The sequence below is a fragment of the Uloborus diversus genome, unplaced genomic scaffold (genome assembly GCF_026930045.1).
Source record: "Uloborus diversus isolate 005 unplaced genomic scaffold, Udiv.v.3.1 scaffold_440, whole genome shotgun sequence".
NCBI classification, from domain to species: domain Eukaryota; kingdom Metazoa; phylum Arthropoda; class Arachnida; order Araneae; family Uloboridae; genus Uloborus; species Uloborus diversus.
The window spans coordinates 26,642-52,006 of NW_026558616.1; the positions used below are offsets into that span (position 1 = coordinate 26,642).

Consider the following 25,365-nt stretch of genomic DNA (forward strand, 5'->3'; position numbering starts at 1 on the left):
AGACTTTTAGAGAATGAATGAAAACGTTAGAGAATGAATGAATGAAAACGTTAGAGAACGAATGAATGAAAACATTCTCTAACATATTCATTCATTATTTCTGTAACATATTCATTCATTTTCTCCGTGCAGCCAAGAAAATCCCCACGAAGACAGGGACGCAGCAAGGTCATCCCATTCAGAAAAAGGAAGGGAAATTTCCGTTCGGTTAAGGACACCACTCCTCAAAGTTTCAAGAATCCGAACATGCAGACCGTGAGGTTCCCCATTAGGATAAGGTCCCTAAAAGTCCCCATCAAGACAAAGAGCAGCCCCAAAAGCCCCCATTATGGCATGCTGAAGGAACCTTCAAGTCTCCTGTGGGAGAATGGAGCAGTCCAGAAAAGCCTGTGCAATGGCAGTCGTGTTACACTTACATGCTCATTGGGGTGCATCGAAAACTTTTTTTTTTCGAACATCAAATTTACAATAATGCGAAAAAGTAGCCTTATGTTATTGTTAGAATGTGCACAGCATTTTGTTGATCTGAGTCGATATCTTCTGTTCCCTGTGGGCCATTCATTATACAAAATTAATCAGTTTTATCTTCTATCAATATCTTTCTTGAAAAATGAGGAATTGGAATCCGTTGTTCCAACAGTGGTGATATGGATAGTAGGGGAAGATCGCCTAGATTGGTCCCCCTAAGAACAAGGGGCGGACGTTTCTGTATGCAAAGCAAAACAAAAATTAAAAATGAAGAGTGATAACCCAAATTTTATGAAGAGAACCAATACTTATGTAGACGCATTTGCTCCGAATGTGAAAGTAATTTTTTAATAAGTTATTTTTAACAAAGTTGCAAATTAGGAACGTAGATCCCTATGCGTTTCTGAATTGCGATCAACGCAAGAAGTGAGACAAAATTATGTACAAGCTGTGCAGTTGTTTTAGAGAGTTTCAAAGTGGCTTTTTTCTGGTCTTGTATTTTGCCGCTTCTGGATCCTTTGAATTGGTCAGTTGTAATTTTATTAGCTCCATTTCGAAAGAAGGTCCGACCCCCCAGACACCGACAATTCTGATGATACCCAGCAACAGCTTCGATGAAGAAAGGATGAGTCACATGGAGCCTCTTTGGCACGCTGTCGAGGTACTCACTGGTGAAATTTCATGCACTCAATTATTAATCCCAGGGCTCATAGCAAGTAGGAAAAAATATATAGAAGTTTAAAAGGAAAAATATAGGAGTTTGATAGAAAAATATATAGGAGTATGATATCAAAATATATAGGAGTTTGGTAGAAAATATATAGGAATTTCGAAAAAGTATAGCATCTAGTATGTTTGGAGCACCGTACAATACAAATCAGAGAACCAGTATCAATACAATTCTATTATGCATGATGTCATAGCAATGAGAAGAGTCACAGATGTGAGAGCTAATGAATTTTTGTACCCAGTCACTTATATGAGTCATGTTTGTTTAAGACAATTTTGATTCAATAAGGAAAAATTCTGTGAGCGTGTTTCTTTTTTATTTTAAACACGGAATTCTACATACAATATCAGAGAATTTTATTTAATTTTTGGTCAAACGAGATATCATTAGAACTATACCGCATACTAAAAATATCAATTCTCTGATTATTTAAAGAATTTTATCACAAAACAGTATGAAAAAGCAATTACAAAATTCAAATTTTAACTTATGTGCTTCGAAAAATGCATCTCTCATTGATAGCTAAAACTAAGTAATAATTAATTTGGACATTCTTTTTTTGATGTCATAAATCTACCCATAATCCTTGGTATTGGTACTTCATTGCTTCAATGCTGACAATAACGATGAAAAAGTCCAGTCGACACCATGTCTCTCTTGTCTAACTGGTTTTGTTGGACGTATCATGTGAAAATTATTACAAAAATTTGCAACCTCTGCCTCCCCTTCGTTTCATTATTTACAGGGAAAAAAAATGATTTTACTAAACAAAGGCAAAGAAAACTAGTATGTTGTGGCCATCACGAAACTTTCTTCTATATTTTTCTTTTTCTTTTTTTTTTCTGATCCCTCCCCATGCTTGACGAGGAAGCAATATTCCCAACAAAAACAAAATTACACATGCAAAAACTTGACCCAATGTCTGAATTATTGCAAAAGCAAAGCAAAGAGCGAAAATTGAAAGTTATTTTAAAAGCCTTGCTTGAATGAATTACAAATATTTTATTTGTTAACAAACATAAGATGGCAACAGTTAAAAATTTTAAATCATTGAGATAATATTTCCTATCATTTCCATATAATTAAAATCACGAGAAATACGCAGACGACAATCTATTACGATTTATCTTTCTTATTGTTGCATTAATAAAAATATTTTTATTCGCAAAAAAAAAAAAAAAAATCAACACCTCTTGGAGCGATCGGCGTCAAAATAGAACCAAAGCCTGTTTACATATGGATTCACATATATTCCAAATTTCAACCAGAACGTAGCATTACTTCTTGAGATAGGGCACTCAAAATGGAAAAAAAGAACGGGTGATTGCGCTACCCCCTTTTTAGCTGTTGACACAAAAATAAAATCAGTTCTTATACCCACTAAGGGCTACTTGCCGATAAATTTTTCTTTCATTCCGTTCATTATTTCTTGAGATACAGCAGTCACAATTGACGACAAAAAACGTTCTATAGCTCAACCCCCGTTTCAGTTATTGACACCAAAATTGAATCAGCACCTGTTCCTGTTAATACCAACATATGGACCAAATTTTGTTTGATTCCGCCAGTAACTTCCTGAGGAATAGCAAGCACGCGTAACTCGAAAAACGTCCCATTGCTCCACCCCCCTTGGAGGAATTCGCGCCAAAAACTAATGGGCACAAGTTCACATAGGGGCACATATGTGTACTAAATTTCGTTCGATTTCATGCGGTAGTTTTTGTTGTAGAGCGGCCACAAAAAACTGGTCACACACAGACGTGACACACATACATACACACACACACACAGACAGACAGACATTTTCCAAAAATGGTCGAAATGGACTCAGCACACCTCAAAACGTTCGAATCCGTCAAAATTCAAAATTCGAAAATTTGCACGAATCCAATACTTTCTTCTATATATTAGATATAGAAGAAAGTAAAAAAAGACTGCACTAATTAATCACGTTTGTGGGAAATGGTCAGTCTCATAAGCTTGATTTATTTAAGCGGCAAGTTTGATTCATATATTCTGCTATTTTTTAATGTTAAAACTGGATTTCGTTTAGTTTTTGAGGAATTGATTCATTAACACATGCTGATTCAATTACCTGGTGCTCACTGTAGCAGCATTATCCATAACTTACAGTTAATGTGTGTATATATATACACACATGCCTAAAGGGTGAATTTCACCTGATTTGCCAAATGAAAGGGGGTGTTAAAAGAACCCAAGTGGAGCATAGAACCATCCATTATTCTCTCCAATTTGTAACCATAACTGAGTAGACAGAAAAAAATGAGTAAAAAAAACTTTCCTGATAGGAGGACCAATTTTTGAAATTATTGGAAAATCTACACACAAAATAACTACATATTTGAAAAAAAGCAGAAAGAAATCCTATAAAATGACAATTTTTGTCATCGAGATACAGTTTTCAGCAAACTACAAGCTTTGAAACATTTGAAGTACGCAAAATTGAATTGGTACCAAAATCTGTACAAGGCATTTTCAAAAATAATCGTTTGAGCTACAACCGGTCATTTTAACTACATGTAAGAAAATTAAAGGCTTTCAGAATCTTTACAGCAGTACACTTAAAGCTAACACGTCAAACTATTAAAACTAAAGCAAACTCATTAAAAATAATAATAATTGAAAACAAATTGAAAGTTGCAAGTAAAAGCATCAATGTTTCGTATATTTCATGAAAATAATCAAACAGAAGTTTAATACATATTCTAAAATTAAAGATTTAATAGTGCACAGTGCAGGGGAGGAAGAAGAATTTTGCATTTTTGGGCAGCATTTAACATCTGACGAAAAAAATATAGGAGACAGTGAGAAAATATAGGAAACTAGCATTCCCGTACCCGGCATTGCTCGGGTAATGGAATTAGCAAGGATTAACAGTGTTTGGGGCACCTAGTTTCGAAAATCCCCTGTAATAATTACTTATTACCTATATTTTTTTCTAATTTTGGGAGGATCCCGGGGCCCCTGGACTCCACCCTTGTACTTAACCGATCTTTAACTGTTATTGACGATCCTTTTAAAGTATTGATTATCTTTGCAAACACAGGCCATCCACATTTCATTGTTATACCTATGTTTAAGCTAGAACTTCTTTGTATAACACATTTTTAGGTTGGTTTTTTTCTGGTGCTAAAATTATTAAGCTGCTTGATGAACAGACTTTGGAGCAAGCTACATAAAATTGACCGTGTGAAAAAAAAAAGTATTCTTTAAATTGATCCCCGCTATTTTTAATGTCTGTCCTTGTGACTTATTAACGGTTATTGCAAAGCAAACTTTTACAGGAAACTGCACTCTTCTAAATTCAAAAGGATAGTCCGCCTATGATGATGTTCTTAAAAACTTCGTTTCTAGTTTTGAAAAAATGAAAGCAATAGACAGAAACATTATGATTTGACTCGAGAAAAGCCTTGAAGAATCACGTGAGAAATAAAAACAATATCAATTTTAAAATTCGCTATCGACCAAAAGTCGAGATGAAGTACTGAATAATGATTTGAATGGAGGAAAGCCTCTGAAAATAAAGGATTTAAATTTCAATGACAGGTTTTAATTTCCCAGAAATGAACAGGTTTTAATTAATTTCTCCCGAACTAATTGAGATTTCGAAAAATTCTTTCTTAGTGGTTACTTTCGTAATCATGCGGACATGCCTGCGAAATTTCAAGTCTGAGGTAACAGCGGTTTCGGCTGTGCGTTGATATATATATATATATATATATATATATATATATATATATATATATATATATATATATATATATATATATATATGTGTTATCTCAGGACATTGATTTTTATATATTAAGATATAGGAGAATATCTGACAAATTGTGAAAATATAGGAGATGTAGGAGAACTATGAGCCCTGTAATCCTTAACTTCATTTATGTGACGAAGATTTCAATGCCACACACTCTGTGACATTTCACGAGCCAAATGTCCCGTGCTTGATAAAACCACCCACTGCCTTATCCACGATTGCCACTATACCACTAATTATGCCCGGCATATATGTATTCCTCAGTTGCCATGGTCCATCAGCATTGCTGTAATGCCTTTTAAATGACGTTTATAGTACCATAATCACACTTACGTCGGCCAAACCAATGGTGTATCTGTTCACGTGACTGATATGCTAATGACCTAAAATTGGTAATTATGTTTTTTGGACAGGTTTACAGTTTTTATATCAAGGGCTTTGTCAGTAACAGTCGTGCAGTTTAGATATATCATTTGAAAATATGTCAGTCATCTCGTAAATGAGAGCACCTATCATGTTGTGTGCTGTAGTTTGTCGATGATAAAACGGACTAAAAGCGTCATAACTCCATCTCGCAACCGGCTGCAGACTGTTATTTCATCCATACATCTTGCTACTCAACGAACTTAGACTCTCGTTGAAACAGTACATAGGTCTCGGTCAAAATTCACTCTGCAAATATTCAAGGAAATTTAGAGGGGATATTAAGCTCCTCAACAAATATACGAAAATCATTCTTTTACCGTTATTTCAATCAGGGGCAAATCCAGGATTTTTTTCTCAGTACCTATTTTTGTGAAAGTGCTGTATCAATAATCTATTTTTCTGAAAGTTTTTTTTATTAGCATTGTGTTTGGGATCTTTCAAAGGCATTTTTTTTCTTGGGGGGGGAAGGGGTAAGAAGTAGGGAAATTACCATTGTATCTCAGCTCAAATGGCTTTGTACTGTATACAATTCAGGAAATCATCCCCCAAAACTGATGCTACGTTGCGTAAATGCAATTTGGCGAAAAACAGCTAAAAATGAGTTTAATACTATGAAAAAGTTGTTACCTAAGCGATTGTTCATTTAAATCATCTTAGCATTTCATTTTATGAGTAAACTGTGTTTTTAACAGAAAAACAAGTTTTCTATTTTAGAATACAGATTGTTGTAAAATTTTCGATTTTTTAATATTGTTTCTAGATTTTCAAAGTTAGTTTTGTAAAGCTGCTGATTTTATAACTTGATTTTTGTGAAAATACCGATTTTAAAATAAGATTTTTGTGAAGGTACCGAAAAACGGTAGTAAAATCAGCATGTATTGGGCCCTGTCAATACATATTTTGTTAAATAAGAAATTGGATTCCTTAGTCCCAATAGCACGGTTAAGTATCCGTATGTAGTTTGTGTGTGTGGAGAAATTTTTTTTGATCCGGGTCGATACGAAAAGCCGTCCCCTTCCTGCCCTCAACAAAAAAATTCCCTCCTCTCCCTCGTTCGGACTAGATGCCCGTCTGGACGAAACGTCCCCCCCCCCGTCCGGAACGAATGTAACCCCGTCCGGACAAAATGCCCCCCCCCCCGTTCGGACCATATGTCCCCCGTCCGGACCAAACGCTAAAAGGGTTGCGAATCGATCGAAGGGATGCCGAGGGAGCTCCACTCACCTGCTTACCGGACGCGGCGCGGGCGGCAAACGAGGGCGGCGCGGCACCGCGTCGGCGGGCGCCTGGTACCGCTCCACCGGCCGCCTCACTCGCCGGTCGGACGCCGGCGCGAATTGCGGCAGCGGCGGCGGTATCAGGCGCTGACGCCGGCGCAGAGTCGCGACGCCCCCAACGTCCCCGGCAACAGGACGGGCAAAGTTGTCCGTAGAACCGGCGTCGTCCGGGCGACGTCATCCGGGGCGGCGGCATCCGGGCGGGGTCCCTCCGTCGGCGGCGAGGGGGAGCGCCGGGGGCTGCTGGAGGCGGAGGAGGTGGACCAGCGCCACGTGCGGAGTTCCAGGCGGGGGTCGAGCGCCGGCGATGGGGAGGCGGCGTCACGATCTGTGGAAGAGAGAAAATCGTCACAATTTAGTTTACATAACAATGGAGTTGTTATTTTTTTAAATATTTTAAAATAAAAATAATAATTTGAATTTTGTCATCTTGAATTCAAATTATGTTTTTTGCAATCATGAGTGTGTGTGTGTATATATAGGCGTGTGTTTGCGTGTGGGGGTATGCGTTTTTGTTTGTAGGGGGTATGAGTATGTGCGTGTAGGCATGTGTGTTTGTGTCTGTGTGCAGGCATGAATGTATGGGTAGTTGTGTGTATGTGTATGTATGTGTGTGTGTTTGTGTATGTGTGTGTTTGTGTATGTGTGTGTAGGTGTATGTAGCTCTGTGTTTGTATGTGTTTCTGTGTGTGTGCATGTGTATTTGTGTATGAATGCGCGTGTGTTTATGTAGGCGCATGTGTGGATGGTACGTGTGTTTGTGTGTAGGGGGTATGTGTATGTGTGTAGGCATGTGTGTTTGTATCTGTGTGCAGGCATGGGTGTGTGTAGGCCTGTGTGTATGTAGGCCTGTGTATATATGTAGGCATGGGAGGTTAACTCGGTATGAAATATGTTATGTTAATAAATGCTAAGCAATATAAAAAGTTTTCAAAAAAATTATTTAAAACTTTGAAAAAAAAATCAAAAACCTAATTTAAATCAAAAAAAATATATTTTTCACAAAAAATCCAACCTTGTTGAAAAGTGGCTTTTTCATCTTCCGTAGAAAATATACATTGTTTTATAATTGCTTTGTATTTATAAACATAAAGTTTTAAAGATTTAAAAAAGATCGAAACAGTCTTTATTAAATAAAGAAAATCCAACTTTTTTTATTAAAAAAAAACAGAATAATCAGATGTTACTGAAAGTAACAGTTGTCGCAACTTACAGGGTTCGGGTTCCCGTGGTACAGGCTCCCGAGGGTCAGGCTCCCGTGTCTTGGGCTCCCGGCGTCTGAGCTCCTGCCTGCGCCTTTCACGCTCCTCGAGGCGAGACTCTAGGTCGGCCTTTTCACGACTCAACTCCGCCAAAACTGCCGAGAAAAGAGAAAGTCATCAGATCTCCGAGAAGAGGATTTCCGCTACGGTCGCATTTTTCCCATAATGCAAAAACACTATCTGCACTGTTAAAAATTCAGGAAGATTTTCTGGTAATTGTTACTGTAAAATGGCATCGCTAACGCATCGCTGATTTTTACGGTAATTTATACCGGAGAAATAAGCGATACCAGCGCCAATTGGTTGCTGTGGCCTACCGAGGAAACCGTAAAATTTTACAGTAACATTTGATTTTTACGGTAATAGTTACTGGCAACATGGATGCCAGTAACAATTACCGTAAATTTTCCGGAAAATTTTTAACAGTGTGAATTGCGAAAATAAATCAATGCATTTTCGCTTTTTTGCTCAAAAAAAAATAAATAAATAAATAAATAAATTAGTTTTTTAAATGAAGATGAAATGTATGATCCTACAGAGAAAGTGTGCATGGCGATAAACAACCTAATATTTTTTTAAATCTTAGCTAAGATGTTTAAACTACAATTAGGTTCAATAAATTTTAGTCTTATCCAGCATTATGCCCCGCCAAAAACTGCTTTATTAGGAGGAGGGGACTGCATAAACACCAATCATGTTTTCATTTTTTATTTTATGTTTTAAAAAAATTGCTGTTGTACTTATTTCTTCAAGGATGTCACAAATGAAATATGAATTTTACTTTCAACTGGCGATAAAACACACTGAGGCATATATAAATATATGAGAATGTGTAACATTTTAGCATTTTGCTAACGTTTTTCCATCAATTTTAGCTTTTATGCTAGAGAACTTTTGAACCCAGATTAAACCCTGCGAACACAATCCCGGAGAAAAAAGTTCCTTGACAATAACCCGATTTAGTGAACACAATCCCGGAGAAAAAAGTTCCTTGACAATAACCCGATTTAGCCCTGAAAACTTCCCCGATTCTACGATCGCGGAAAGCAGTCGTAACTTGTGTGAAAAATTCTGTTATAAGTGTTTGAAAGTACCTCAGCCAACATAGGATTTCAGTTGGTAGCATTTAAAAGGTTCGTTACAGTCGGAGGATCGTTGTATCCCGGGTTCACTATAGCGGGGTTCGACTGTATTAAGGAATCAAAAATTCCCCATTTTTAAATCAAGTCATACAAAGTGACGTTCGAAAAATTCTCTTATAAGTGTTTGAAAGTACCTCAGCCAACACAGGACTTCAGTTGGTAGCATTTAAAAGGTTCATTACAACCGGAGGATCGTTATATCCCTGGTTCACTATAGCGGGGTTCGACTGTATTAAGGAATCGAAAATTCCCCATTTTTAAATCAAGTCATACAAAGTGACGTTCGAAAAATTCTCTTATAAGTGTTTGAAAGTACCTCAGCCAACACAGGACTTCAGTTGGTAGCATTTAAAAGGTTCATTACAACCGGAGGATCGTTATATCCCTGGTTCACTATAGCGGGGTTCGACTGTATTAAGGAATCAAAAATTCCCCATTTTTAAATCAAGTCATACAAAGTGACGTTCGAAAAATTCTCAAGTGTTTGAAAGTACCTCAGCCAACACAGGACTTCAGTTGGTAGCATTTAAAAGGTTCGTTACAACCGAAGGATCGTTGTATAACGGGTTCACTATAGCGGGGTTCGACTGTATTAAGGAATCAAAAATTCCCCATTTTTAAATCAAGTCATACAAAGTGACGTTCGAAAAATTCTCTTATAAGTGTTTGAAAGTACCTCAGCCAACACAGGACTTCAGTTGGTAGCATTTAAAAGGTTCGTTATAACCGAAGGATCGTTGTATAACGGGTTCACTATAGCGGGGTTCGACTGTATTAAGGAATCAAAAATTCCCCATTTTTAAATCAAGTCATACAAAGTGACGTTCGAAAAATTCTCTAATAAGTGTTTGAAAGTACCTCAGCCAACGCAGGACTTCAGTTGGTAGCATTTAAAAAGGTTCGTTACAACCGGAGGATCGTTATATCCCTGGTTCACTATAGCGGGGTTCGACTGTATTAAGGAATCAAAAATTCCCCATTTTTAAATCAAGTCATACAAAGTGACGTTCGAAAAATTCCCTTATAAGTGTTTGAAAGTACCTCAGCCAACACAGGACTTCAGTTGGTAGCATTTAAAAGGTTCGTTACAGCCGGAGGATCGTTGTATCCCGGGTTCACTATAGCGGGGTTCGACTGTATTAAGGAATCAAAAATTCCCCATTTTTAAATCAAGTCATACAAAGTGACGTTCGAAAAATTCTCTTATAAGTGTTTGAAAGTACCTCAGCCAACACAGGACTTCAGTTGGTAGCATTTAAAAGGTTCGTTACAGCCGGAGGATCGTTATATCCCTGGTTCACTATAGCGGGGTTCGACTGTATTAAGGAATCAAAAATTCCCCATTTTTAAATCAAGTCATACAAAGTGACGTTCGAAAAATTCTCTTATAAGTGTTTGAAAGTACCTCAGCCAACACAGGACTTCAGTTGGTAGCATTTAAAAGGTTCGTTACAGCCGGAGGATCGTTGTATCCCGGGTTCACTATAGCGGGGTTCGACTTGTATTAAGGAATCAAAAATTCCCCATTTTTAAATCAAGTCATACAAAGTGACGTTCGAAAAATTCTCTTATAAGTGTTTGAAAGTACCTCAGCCAACACAGGACTTCAGTTGGTAGCATTTAAAAGGTTCGTTACAACCGGAGGATCGTTGTATCCCGGGTTCACTATAGCGGGGTTCGACTGTATTAAGGAATCAAAAATTCCCCATTTTTAAATCAAGTCATACAAAGTGACGTTCGAAAAATTCTCTAATAAGTGTTTGAAAGTACCTCAGCCAACACAGGACTTCAGTTGGTAGCATTTAAAAAGGTTCGTTACAACCGGAGGATCGTTATATCCCTGGTTCACTATAGCGGGGTTCGACTGTATTAAGGAATCAAAAATTCCCCATTTTTAAATCAAGTCATACAAAGTGACGTTCGAAAAATTCTCTTATAAGTGTTTGAAAGTACCTCAGCCTACACAGGACTTCAGTTGGTAGCATTTAAAAGGTTCGTTACAACCGAAGGATCGTTGTATAACGGGTTCACTATAGCGGGGTTCGACTGTATTAAGGAATCAAAAATTCCCCATTTTTAAATCAAGTCATACAAAGTGATGTTCGAAAAATTCTCTTATAAGTGTTTGAAAGTACCTCAGCCAACACAGGACTTCAGTTGGTAGCATTTAAAAGGTTCGTTATAGCCGGAGGATCGTTGTACCCCGGGTTCACTATAGCGGGGTTCGACTGTACTAAGGAATCAAAAATTCCCCATTTTTAAATCAAGTCATACAAAGTGACGTTCGAAAAATTCTCTTATAAGTGTTTGAAAGTACCTCAGCCAACACAGGACTTCAGTTGGTAGCATTTAAAAGGTTCGTTACAACCGAAGGATCGTTGTATAACGGGTTCACTATAGCGGGGTTCGACTGTATTAAGGAATCAAAAATTCCCCATTTTTAAATCAAGTCATACAAAGTGACGTTCGAAAAATTCTCTTATAAGTGTTTGAAAGTACCTCAGCCAACACAGGACTTCAGTTGGTAGCATTTAAAAGGTTCGTTACAACCGAAGGATCGTTGTATAACGGGTTCACTATAGCGGGGTTCGACTGTATTAAGGAATCAAAAATTCCCCATTTTTAAATCAAGTCATACAAAGTGACGTTCGAAAAATTCTCTTATAAGTGTTTGAAAGTACCTCAGCCAACACAGGACTTCAGTTGGTAGCATTTCGAAAAGGTTCGTTACAGCCGGAGGATCGTTGTACCCCGGGTTCACTATAGCGGGGTTCGACTGTATTAAGGAATCAAAAATTCCCCATTTTTAAATCAAGTCATACAAAGTGACGTTCGAAAAATTCTCTAATAAGTGTTTGAAAGTACCTCAGCCAACACAGGACTTCAGTTGGTAGCATTTCAGCCAAAAAGGTTCGTTACAACCGGAGGATCGTTATATCCCGGGTTCACTATAGCGGGGTTCGACTGCATCATGGGTGCAAGTTTAGTGATGTGTTCAAGACGGAAAATATTTTCAGTCCCCCCCCCCCCCTGCATGCGGGCTTAAGAAAAAATTTGTATGCATAAATGTTGCAGATTTTAACAATGCCAGTTTTAGAATGTTTGATTTAAATTTTAAGCCTTTAAAATTGTAATATTTAAGTGTTTTGTCATCATAATTCCAAAAAATCTAAAATCCGACAAAAAAAAAAAAGTGTGTGGGGGGGGAGCTCTGGGGGCTCTCCCCCAGAAATTTTTTCAAATTTAAGTCCAAAAAACGCTGTGGCAGGCCATTTTGGTAAAGATCAGAGAAAGGAGGGGTTCAGGGACTCTTACATCAATTATTTCAAACTGATAGTCCCAAAATCACAATATTGGGCAACCTTCAAAAAATATTAAAGAAAGAGGGGAAGGGGAGGGGACGCTATGGGATTTCCCCGAAATTGAAGATTTAAAAACGAAATCGTAATTTAAATTTCACAACGTTTATACGCTTTTTGAATGCACTACTTAAGGGATAGAGTTCAGGAACCCTCCTTTGGCAATATTTCAAAATTGAAGTTTCCAAAACGCAATTTTAGACGATGTTGGATAATGTAAGGGGTAAAAGCGTTTGCAGCATCCCACCATTAGTTTTTTGCCGATCGTAAACATTTTTATTGTAGCAATAAAATCGCTTAGGACATAAGATTTTCACTTTTGCAACATAAATCAGTTCTGATTCGAAAGCCTACCCAAGGTAGCGCCAATAAACTAGAAAAGAAGGAAAGGTGGGGGAAGGGTAAGGCCGACTAATGATAATGAACTGTCACCATTCCCCACAGTCTTCATTTGAAAAAGAATTCTTTTATAAGATAGCAGGTGGTGAAATTAGCAATAAAAAATCGCTTCAGGGAAGTAGATATATTTTTTAAACAAGATACCCTTTCCAACATTCATTAATTAAAAAAAGAAATAGGGGAACTGAATCCTAACCCCAGACAGGGTTCCCGAATCACATCCCTCTTAAGGCACTCAAATATAGCCTGAAGTGGCGCTTTAAATATTTCAGCATCAAAGAATTTTCGGAAGAGAACTCCCAAACCCCTTCCTCACCACAAATTTCCTAAATTTCAATTTTGAAGTTTCAGTTTCTAAATTGTTTTGTAGGAATAGTTCCCCTCTTATGTAAGCTATAAGTTTTCTATGTTTTATGATGCTGGTATTAAGTCAATTTTAAAACACACTCTAGGTGTGTTTGTTGGGAGCAGTGTTGTAAAAATGTTTTCCTAGGGTGAAGTCAATGGGGTTGTTTCCTTCAGTCAAAAGTAGTATTTTGTCACTGAAATTAATAGAATAAGCAAAAAAATAACATGGACTTAGAAAATACTTTCATTTTCCTAACAATTATTTTTTAATTAATTTTTTTAAATGTCCGATTCTTCAAACAAGACTTGGTCTTTATGACGTCACAAATGATGTACTATGGCGCATCTTTCTACCGCATTTCCATGTTATGATAATCAAGAAGCGAATTACAATTGCGCTCTAGGCTTGATATCAACCACATCGTTGCCAATACACGTGAATAAAGATGCGAATTAAATATTTTGGACCGTGATGGCAACACTGAATGGCATTTCATCATTTGTGATGTTATCGGCAAAAGCGTTAAGGGGCCGTGGTAGCCCGATCAGTAGAGTGTCGGATTCGGAGCCGGAGGGCCTCGGGTTCGAACCTCGATGGTCGAAGACCCACCGTCGTCATTAAAGGGGACTGGGCGACGTTAAATATGCTCGTGGTCTCAATGTCCTCCAAGTGAAACGATACCTCTGGGGGTGCTAATTTCAGGTAGCTATTAGCTCCTGGATTAGTTCAAAATTCTCATTAACTGTTGGATCCGGTGGTGGTGCTGCCATCTATCGGTATAAAAAATAATGGAGGCAAGGCACTTAGTATGCAGATCCCTCGACATAATACAGTTGTAGTCAGTTATGACTCGGAATCGAATCGAAAAGCGTTAAACAATGAAAGAGCACTTATTTAAGTAATTTTTTAAAAATATAAAACTTAAAGAAATTATTTTAAAAACGGTCAAATTCTATGTTTTTAAGCACGCTCTTTCAGAAAAAAATACTTTTAAAATTTTGGAAACGACCTCATTCTCTGGATGGCTCCAATAAATATCAACTTCAAATTCATGCAAGGAAACCATTAAACATTTTTAAAAGTATTTTTCATAAATGATTAGAAATGCTTAACAAAAATATTTTAATGATTTTTCAAAAATTATGCTCAAAACACTCTTTATTTTAATATATTTTTATATTCACAAGTCAACTTCCAAAAGTCATAATAAATTTTAAGAACAACTTACATCAGCACAGATGCATGCATGTCCTTGAGCTACACTTGTGCAAACACCTCCATTTAAACAAGGATTGGAAGCACAGAAATTTATCTTTGATTCACAATGGCGTCCCATGTACCCAGGTTTACAGTCACAACGATAGTCATTGATCAACTGAACACAGTCTTGAGTTCCAATAGCATAACAAGGATTCGAAAGACATTCATTCACATCTCCTTCACACCTTCAAAATAAGAGATATTGCATTCTATACAAAAATCTATTAAAATAGAAACAAAGCAATTCAGGGAAAGAATATTGTTTTGAACCACAATATTCTAATAATTGAAAACCTTTTAAGTTAACAGTTAACAAATCATTTTTGATACTGACTTTAAGTTTACTATATCTCAGGAAAACCCTTAAAATAAAAACAACTAATTCAAAAAATATTTTTGCTAACATGATTTATTTTAAAGAAATTAAATACTATTTTTATAGTACTACTATTATTATTGAAAAAAAAGGGACAATATAAAGTTAAAGTGTCAAGACGGCATGGGAAAAAAAAGAACATTTAAATTAATTTTTAGCACTAAAAATATTAATTAAATGGCTGAAATGAACTTGCAAATCACACTTACTACATTTTAGTACAGTAACTTACCTTGGACCAACAAAGCCTGGTGGACACTGGCATTCGTAATTTCCAACATTATCATATTATGTCATCATGTACCTCCATGATGACAAGCTCCTTCGAAACATTCATTAATATTTATTTCACATAAGATACCTTGAGTTCCATGAGGACAAGAACATACAAAACTATTGACAAGATCATGACAAGTCCCCCCATTTCTACATTGATTGGGAAAGCAGACATCGATGTTATGTTCACAATTCAGTCCTGTAAAAATGAATCAATAAATTTCAAATAATTTTATAATTAGAGATAGTTAAAAAAATCCAATATTATAAACCTTCAAATTAACAAAATCAATGCCAACAAAGCAGTTATCTATATTTTTTCCAGCATTTATAATGTACACATCATTGATAGTATCTCTAGTGCATCTTACACACAAACAAGAATAAGAACATACAGCCTCTACTAAAAAAATAGCTGTTTCGCAATGAACTTAATTGTATACAGAAATAATACTACAGCAAAACACAAAAACTTCATCTTAAAATGTGCAAAAAATTTCATGGAAAATGATATGTTAAAAGATGAGAATAATAAGTTCCATTAAAACTCCAATAGGATAAATATATTTAAAGAGAAAAATATCGCAATTTTTATATTGTTTCAGTTTTGTTTATTAAAAATATATTTAAACCATACTTCCATTAAAACTATACAGCACAATAACAGAATACAGTTGTTGATTTTTTTCTCACAAAAAAAATAAAACTAATCTTTGAAATAAGTAAATAAAAATATGGTTTTCACTTTTCAGCAAAAATGAGCTGAATGTATTGGAAGAATTCAAAATTAAATTACCATTAAAAAAAATGTTCACTTCCTTATAAAACAGGAGAAAATAAGACACAGGAAATCGTTAAACAGAGCCACGTAAAATGTGAATAGATTATTAAATGAAATATCAGTTATCTTTACGAGGCAAAATACAAAATACAAACAGCCAATATAATGCATTAAATTACTAACCTTTGAAGCCTGGTGGACAAGAACAAGAGTATCTTCCAACAAGATCTTTACATGTAGCTCCATTATGACAAGGCTGTGAAGAACATTCATTGATTTCATGCTGACAATAACTGCCTTCATACCCAGTTACACAAATACATCTATGACTGTTGCCTATATCTTCACACCTGCCACCATTTTGACACAAATTTCCAAGTGAAATACCTACAAAGGAAAAAATAAATCTGCATTAGGTCTATAATACTGGAAAAACAACTTTTCTCCGGTGGAAGGAGGTTTTGTCAATCATAGGTCCTTACATGAAAATGTTTTTCATGTAAGGACCATGGGTGCCCATACACAAAATTGCAAGGGGGGGGGCTCAGATATTTTAACTATGGTTTAGCAGGATAATTTCCCCATGGAAACAGATTTCAGGACAGATTAGTGTCACTAAAATTTGAAATTTTTAATAACTTATTCATTAACGTCTGGAGAAGAAATGTTTTTACATTTTTTCAAAGAAAAAAGTACTGAAAGCAAGGAAGTTCTAGTTTCTAAGGGGGGCTCGAGCCCCCCCCCCCCTGCCCCCTTTATAGGCGCCCTTGGTATATAGGCGCCTTATGATTGGTATAAGGCCCCTATATAGGCGCCTTATGATTGATGTTGTGGCATGAGATTAGAGCTCGAAACCATGACCTTATCGGCGCATTGTTTGTCACACAAAAGCAGTACTGTTTGGATAAACCAAATGAATGTATTTTGTGTTTAGTGACTGTGTTGTTTCTTTTTTTTAAAACTGTTTTATTTCCTGGTTCGTTTAATACTGTGTTTGTAGGAATCTTCGCTAAAAATACATTTAGTACACAATTTTTATGAGCTACAAAATGCACATTTTCAGATTAAGACGTTTAAAGATTTGTCAAAGACCAAATCTAAACACAAGTGGTTTTTAATGATGTAAAAAAAAACTGTATACAACATTAACAGTAGAATTAGCAAAACAATGCCAGCATCAATTACTACTTTAATAAGAATACTAGTCGACCCGTGCGGAACTCCGCACTGTGCTTCAAATCGTTTCATAAGGCATTTCGCTCTTTAAGAATTTCAAAGAAAGAACATTATAAAGAAGAACCGAAAAAAAAGTAAGCGCAGAAGAGAAGGCATGTAATTTAAAGACATCAGTAACAAAACCTCGTTAAATACAACGTTGTGATAATTTGATCATAGCTCCCCTTTTAATCGTACATATTTTCAATGCAAACATGAATGTCATTAAAAATGTGGCTGAGTGGTGACTCGTGAAAAAGCAATAATTGTGCATGTGAAAAAACAGGTTGTGGCAAATACAGTCCTGCACATGTCAGCATCTGACGGGAAAAAAAGAAACATTAAAGAGATATTTATTGGCACGTATTCGAATTGGCGCCATTCTGACTAACAGCCCGACACCCCAACAAACCTAGCAATTGCGCCTTCCTTTTCGAAAGCTATTCATTGATGGAATGCGTAGTAAAAAACAGCAAAAAAGCTTTTTTCCAAAAAAAAAATAATAATAAGATCATGCATCTGTGTTTTGTCATTAACCAGCATGATACGATTTAAAATTATTCGCAAAGCATGGAATTTGATTAAAGAATGACGAAGATCTTACGTAGCGATTGAAACAAACATTCTAGAGAAGTAATAAATTTGATTGAAAACAAGTGTTTTTATCTTTGAATATTGAACTATTTCACATAAAAGGTTGCTTTAACCGTTACGGCTAAAATGCGCTCACATGTTTCTCTTTTAATCGAACACTTAAAATTCAAAACCAAAACCAGTTGAACTGAGTCCGTTCTTAAGTGTAATTTTTCGAACGTAGACAAAATGTTTTTTTTTTTTCAGCAGAAAGCAGAGGAGTAGAAAATAATTTCTTGCTAATGAAGTTGATAATACTTTTAAAGCTTTATATCGTATTCGCGCGAATAAAAAATTAAAGGTTTACTGAGTGAAACTCGTAGTTTTAATTTGGCCGTAGTATTTTTTCATTTGTACAAAAGGTTGAACACTTTTATTAGATACATCTACATTTCAGCATACAATGAAACTGTTTTTCTGCACAAAAAGAACTTCCTTTAGGTAAATCTAATATTTTTTTATGCTTACATTATACTGAGTGGTCTGGATGTAGTCAAAGCTTAACAAAAAAGGAAAAACACCCTTCGATTAGCAGTCAACTTATCCGAATTATAACTGTAGCCCGCATAAAGGAGTCGAAACACCAAGTAGCATTCCCATTGCATTTATTTTATTACGTGTGTATGTTATGAGTACATGTAATGCGTAATACTAATATACATTTGATATTATGTCGGACAGCCCAAGCTTGCCCGAAGTTCAGATTGTGTATAGACGAAAGCTCTACCCAAAAAAACTTATCAATTTAACCAAACAATTAATTCTAGTAGTGCTTTTAAGCTTTATTAAAATATGAACACACACACACACAGGCTTTTTTTTTTTTTTTTTGTCGAAAGCGACGTAAAAAATTGGAAAACTGAATTAGAACTTTACTTTTAAAAAAAATGCATAAGAGCTACAGGCTGCATCAAGGTTTTGAAACAGCAAAGGGCGATTTCGAAAACTTGATTTTTCGACCGTAAGTCTATTTTTCGTCATTAGCCAGCCTGATAAGTTTTAAAATGAGAGGGGAATAATATATAAGATAAGATATTAAAAAGAAATGTTTTACTTTTTGAAAATTTTTACAATTTGTTACCGCAGGCTGCTTGAACCGTTATGACTTAGATGGTAGCACGTGTTCATCATCTAACAGCACGGTTAAAATACAAAATAAATTGAACTATGCTCTATTTTAAGCGTAGCTTTTCGAATGTAGTAAAAATGTGATAAGCTATTTGTTTTTCAGCAAAAAGAAGAAAAAATATATATTTTACCCTTCAAATTGAGGTAGTATTTCATTTATTTGTACAAAGAGTCAAAAACTCATTAGAAGAATATATATTTCAATATACGATTTATTATTTTTTTTCTGAACAAAAAACAATTTTATTGTAGTCTGAAATCTTAAACCTGTTACTTATATTTTCGCTTACATTATGCTTTAATTTTCTTTCCAGAGCCAAAGCTTCAAAAAAAAAAAAAAAAACACGTGCAATTTCGAAGTAATTTAGCACAAAATCACTGAATGTTTTCAGATCAGCAAGGAGCATTTCCTTCTCATTTATTCTATTTCCTCATAGTTGCTATTCATTTAATTCAGTGTTCATGTAATGCGCGATATTTCTCTAATTTTTTTGTTGCAGATTGTCTGGACGTGGGCCCGAACACGCATTCTCCCGGTTACGAAGAGAACGCTCTGCCGACCAAGCTGTTCAGTTCCGTCGATCATAGCGCAATTTAAAGTTATAAGTTTAACCGAAAACCTTATTCTGGTTCTTTAAAACAGGTTTTTCGGCTAAAAGAAACAATTTTTAGACCTTGGGTCTATTTTTCGTCAGTAGCCAGCACCATAAGCTATAAAATTAGCCGTAAATCAAAGAAATCGATCAAGAATTGAGGGAAATTTGGCGTAGAAACCAAAAACAGGCTACAGAAATAATATATAAAGATAAGATCATGCATCTGTGTTTTGTCATTAACCAGCATGATACGATTTAAAATTATTCGCAAAGCATGGAATTTGATTAAAGAATGACGAAGATCTTACGTAGCGATTGAAACAAACATTCTAGAGAAGTAATAAATTTGATTGAAAACAAGTGTTTTTATCTTTGAATATTGAACTATTTCACATAAAAGGTTGCTTTAACCGTTACGGCTAAAATGCGCTCACATGTTTCTCTTTTAATCGAACACTTAAAATTCAAAACCAAAACCAGTTGAACTGAGTCCGTTCTTAAGTGTAATTTTTCGAACGTAGACAAAATGTTTTTTTTTTTTTTTTCAGCAGAAAGCAGAGGAGTAGAAAATAATTTCTTGCTAATGAAGTTGATAATACTTTTAAAGCTTTATATCGTATTCACGCGAATAAAAAATTAAAGGTTTACTGAGTGAAACTCGTAGTTTTAATTTGGCCGTAGTATTTTTTCATTTGTACAAAAGGTTGAACACTTTTATTAGATACATCTACATTTCAGCATACAATGAAACTGTTTTTCTGCACAAAAAGGATTTCTTTAGGTAAATCAAATACTTTTTTATGCTTACATTATGTTGAGTGGTCTGGCTGTAGTCAAAGAACACAGTTCGATTAACAATCAAATTATCCGAATGATAACTGTAGCCTGCATAAAGGAGTCGAAACACCAAGTAGCATTCCCACTGCATTTATTTTATTAGGTGTGTATGTTATGAGCACATGTAATGCGTAATACTAATATAAATTTGATATTATGTCGGACAGCCCAAGCTTGCCCGAAGTTCAGATAGTTTATAGCCGAACGCTCTACCGATAAAAATTATCAATTAAACCGAACAACTAAGTCCAGTGCTGTTAAGCTTTATTAAAATATGAACACACACAAAGGCTTTTTTTTTTTTTTTTTGCCAAAAGCGACGTAAAAATTGCAAAACTGCATTAGAACTTTGCTCTAAAAAATGCATAAGAAGAACTACAGGCAGCATCAAGGTTTTGAAACAGCAAGAGGCGATTTTGAAAACTTGAATTTTCGACCGTAAGTCTTTTTTTCGTCACTGGACAGCCTGATAAGTTTTAAAATGAGAGGGGATTAGTATATAAGATAAGATATTGAAGAAAATTGTTTTTTTTTGAAAATATTTACAATTTGTTATCGCAGGCTGCATAAACTGTTATAACTTAGGTGGCAGCACGTGTTCATCATTTAACAGCACGGTTAAAATAAAAAATAAAATGAACTATGCTCTTTTTTAAGCGTAGCTTTTCGAATGTAGTAAAAATGTGATAATCTATTTGTTTTTTAGCAAAAAGAAGAAAAAATATATATTTTACCCTTCAAATTGAGGTAGTATTTTATTTATTTGTACAAAGAGTCAAAAACTCATTAGAAGAATATATATTTCAATATACGGTTTATTATTTTTTTTCTGAACAAAAAACAATTCTATTGTAGTCTGAAATCTTAAACCTGTTACGTATATTTTCGCTTACATTGTGCTTTAATTTTCTTTCCAGAGACAAAGCTTCAGAAAAAAAAAACGTACAATTCCGAAGTAATTTAGCCCAACGTCACTTCAAGTTTTCATATCAGCAAGGAGCGTTTCCTTCTCATTTATTCTTTTCCTCCGTAGTTGTTATTCACTTAATTAAGTGTTCATGTAATGCGCGATATTTCTCTAATTTTTTTGTTGCAGCTTGTCCGGACGTGGGCCCGAACACGTAATCTCCTGGTTACGAAGAGAACGCTCTGCCGATCAAGCTACTCAGCTCTGTCGGTCATAGCGCAAATTAAAGTTATAAGTTTGACCGAAAACCTTATTCTGGTTCTTTAAAACAGGTTTTTCGGCTAAAAGAAACAATTTTTAGACCTTGGGTCTATTTTTCGTCAGTAGCCAGCGCCATAAGCTATAAAATTAGCCGTAAATCAAAGAAATCGATCAAGAATTGAGGGAAATTTGGCGTAGAAACCAAAAACAGGCTACAGAAATAATATATAAAGATTTTCTTATAACTTTTTACTTTGCTTTCAGATTTACTTTTAATTTATTCTAGTAGAAAGAGCATTAGTTTATTTAATTTTGAAAAATACAGTGAAGCACCGTTTATACGTTTCTGAAGGGACTGTATGAAAAAAGCATGCAAATGAAAAAAACGTATAGCAGGATACATTAATATGTATTACACTCTGCAGGGACTAAATTAAAAAATGTATAAATGATAAAAAGGTATAAAAGAGAAACATATAACCGGTGCTTCACTGTATTAGTCATAAAGGTTACAAGTAAAATATAAGTATATGAACATTTGGTATCAACATTTTACAAGCATTGCTTATTTTGAATGACTTGAATAGCTTAACTTTTGTCCATATGTTATTCCAGCGCACTGCCACTCAAAATTATGGAAATGAAATTTCTTTACAGTTATACTGGAATTTTAATTTTTCCTTTTAAAAAGTAATTTCCTCAGATTTGGAAAGAGAGAAGACGCAATGAAGGAAAAGATGTAACCAGACCTGTAATCAAAATAAAAACTAAAATGATACCTTTCTTCAAAGCTGCATCTGAGCAAGAGACCATGCTAACATCACATAACAATCCCGTCCATCCAGGCTTGCATGTGCATCCATAAGTATTATTAATCTGCTTACATGTTGCTCCGTTCATACAAGGACTTGTGCTACACCAATCTACAAAATTCTGCATAAAAATAAAAAATGAAAGAATTAGAGAGTAATAGAACAGTAAATTCAAAATGATTTATATCAGTAGTTCACAGCCTTTTTGAATCCATTGTCCTCCTCTAGAGGTTGTCTGACACCTCCGCCCCCTTCTTCCTTGAAAATAACGTAACATGCCGCAAGTGGACAATTATTAAAAATATAAATGTCTAATTTTAATTATAAATAAAATCTATGTGGTGAACAATTTCATCCAAACTTAATTAAAAACAAAAATAAACATAAAAATAAACATCTTTTGTACTTTTCTTCTTCTTTCTTTTACAAAATTGACAAATATTTGAAGGGAAACACTTAACTAAGATCATTGACAAACTTTTTAGAAACAGAAGTACATTTTTTATGAAATTATTTTCTTTTCTAAATGGGAGTTTGGAGGAATTAAAAACTCTGACACTTACAATTAAAAAAAAGTGAAAATTTGAAAATTCATTAACTTTGAATGAATGATAATATATGTACTTACTTATGGCTCAACTGAGGCGTGAGGAGGAAGCTCATGAACTTTAATTTGTCTCTTTTTTAACTTGTGATTCCCAGTCTGAACTCTGAACAATAAGTTTCATATAAGTTTTCAGTTTTGATATTTGCTGGCTTTTTATTATTATAATTCTACCTTTTAAATACTCATCATTCCCTTATTGCCCCCTTGAGGAGCCAAATCGCCCCTTTGGGTCCAATCGCCGCCCAGGTTGGGAACTACCGATTTATGTCAACAAAAGATGTTTGTGGATAATAAAAGATTTAACAAAAGAAATAAAATAATAAATGCAACTTACTTCACACTGTAAACCTGTGAATCCAAATGGACAGTGACATGTAAAAGAGCCGATGTGGTCAACACAAGTGGCGCCGTGACGACATGGTTGTGAATCACACTCGTTAATATGAAGTTGGCAGTTACTTCCAGTATATCCAGGAGCACACCGACAGGTATAATTATTTATGCCATCAATGCAAGTGCCTCCATTAATACAAGAGCTAAAAACAAGGTTATAAACAGTGTATTAGTATACATTTTTAAAACAATCACATTTATTTTGTAGTAAACTACCGCCCTAAGCTAGGGCTAAGGCAGAAATACTGAAAATACACCACCAGCTCTCATTCCATCCGAGGAGTGCAGTGAGTTGAACAGCACCATTGCTGTGGTCACTCATCTGGTGTGCTAATTCTACATTAGCTATCAGTTTGTTTGGCTCTCTTGGCTCTCTTAAGAGGTTTTTCGCCTCCAGCTCATGTGATTCCTATTCCGAACTGATGAGTGCTAAAAAGCACGAAACTGCAGCCCTCGGATGGAAAAACTGAGCTGGTGGTGTATTTTCAGCAATTACATTTATGTTTGTGAGGAAATATTTATTTCCTCATTATCACTTATGTAAATGTAGTAAAACCTTATATCTAATGTAGTGCTATCAATATAGACAAAAGCATTCAAGTCATGACTATAGTATTTAAAAAACATAAACAAACAAAACCCCACCTGGACTTGCCAATCTTACAAAATTGAAAATCAAGAAAAATAAAAATGAAAAAGTAAGAGAATTTTTTGTACTTGAAACCAAATGATTGTTCATACAAAATTGATAGTTTTCATGTTCTTAGGCACAAATCACAAAAAAAAAAGACATTTTAATTTTTAAGTTCAAGATTTATTTACCATATTACAACTTTAGACATAAATCACAAAAAAAAAATAAATAAATAAATACAGTAGACTCCCGATTATCCGCGAGCGGTTTATCCGCGAATCAATCAACAATCACGAACATGTATTTTCGCAGTAAAAAGCGAATACCAGTGGCCTTTTTTTTTTTTTTTGAAAAATTGTAAATTTACACTCAATTGTTTTTGCTTGATTGATTCAATTTAGTTTTATTATTATTATTATTTTTGTGCGTTCTTCATCGTGCATACACTTGTTTGTTATTGATGCATACACTTGTTTGTTATTGATGATAAGTTCGGTTGTGCAAAAATCCAAGCATTTGTACCGTACTCTCTATATATTTTCACTGTTTGCTGCAGAAAGTGTTATGCATCAATACAGTTAAGAATTTGAGATAGGACAATTTTTACCTGATTTGTCCCCCTTTTTAGTCTTTTTGCGGTTATCCGCGATTTTTATTATCCACGGCACTTCTGCCACCCAATTCCGCGGATAATCGGGAGTTTACTGTAAATAAATAAAAATAACAATTCACAAAATATGACATTTTCAGTTTTAAGTTCAAGATTTATTTAACGATAAGTTAGAGACTAAAATAAAACAGTGAGTTAAGCTATGCTTTAATTCACTTACTTACAAAATAAGTAAATTAACTATTCATTAAAAACTGGAATATGATTTCTCACCTTAGATTACAATCTTCATCGTTAGTCTGACAATTGGTGCCACTAAAGCCAGATGGGCAGGTACAAGTATAACTGTTGACATAATCATTGCAAGTTGCTCCATTTTGGCAAGGATCACTCGCACATTCGTTGATGTCAGTTTCACAATGCAAACCCCCAAATCCATCCACACAAAAGCAAGTGTATTCACCAACTCCGTCGAGACAGGTGCCACCATTTTGGCATGGAACTAAAAAGAAATAAGCATATCATTATATGATGAAGTTCATTCAAGTCATTTTAGGTTAAAATATCAATAGTACTTCTACAGCTATAATGAGGAATATTTTTTTTACTCGCAAAACACAAGTCAGTTCTGAAAATTTATAGCTGTAAATATTTTGCAACTGAGTTTTGAAAATAACAGCGTAATATAAGGATACTATACTGATCACATAAGTGTTTTAAGGAATTAAATGTACTAAGGCAGATTGTCAATATTTTCATTGATAAAGCTTTATTACATGAATTCCAAACGAATAGACTCGGCAGTAGGCTTATTCAGACCCGGCATTTCAAATTTTTCGAGAG

At 35.0% G+C, this 25,365-nt stretch overlaps 1 pseudogene; it reads right to left on the minus strand.

Annotated features, from left to right (window-relative positions):
• The window catches only part of LOC129233472 (neurogenic locus Notch protein-like), a 57,768-nt pseudogene that overhangs the window by 12,687 nt on the left and 19,716 nt on the right, over positions 1–25,365 (minus strand).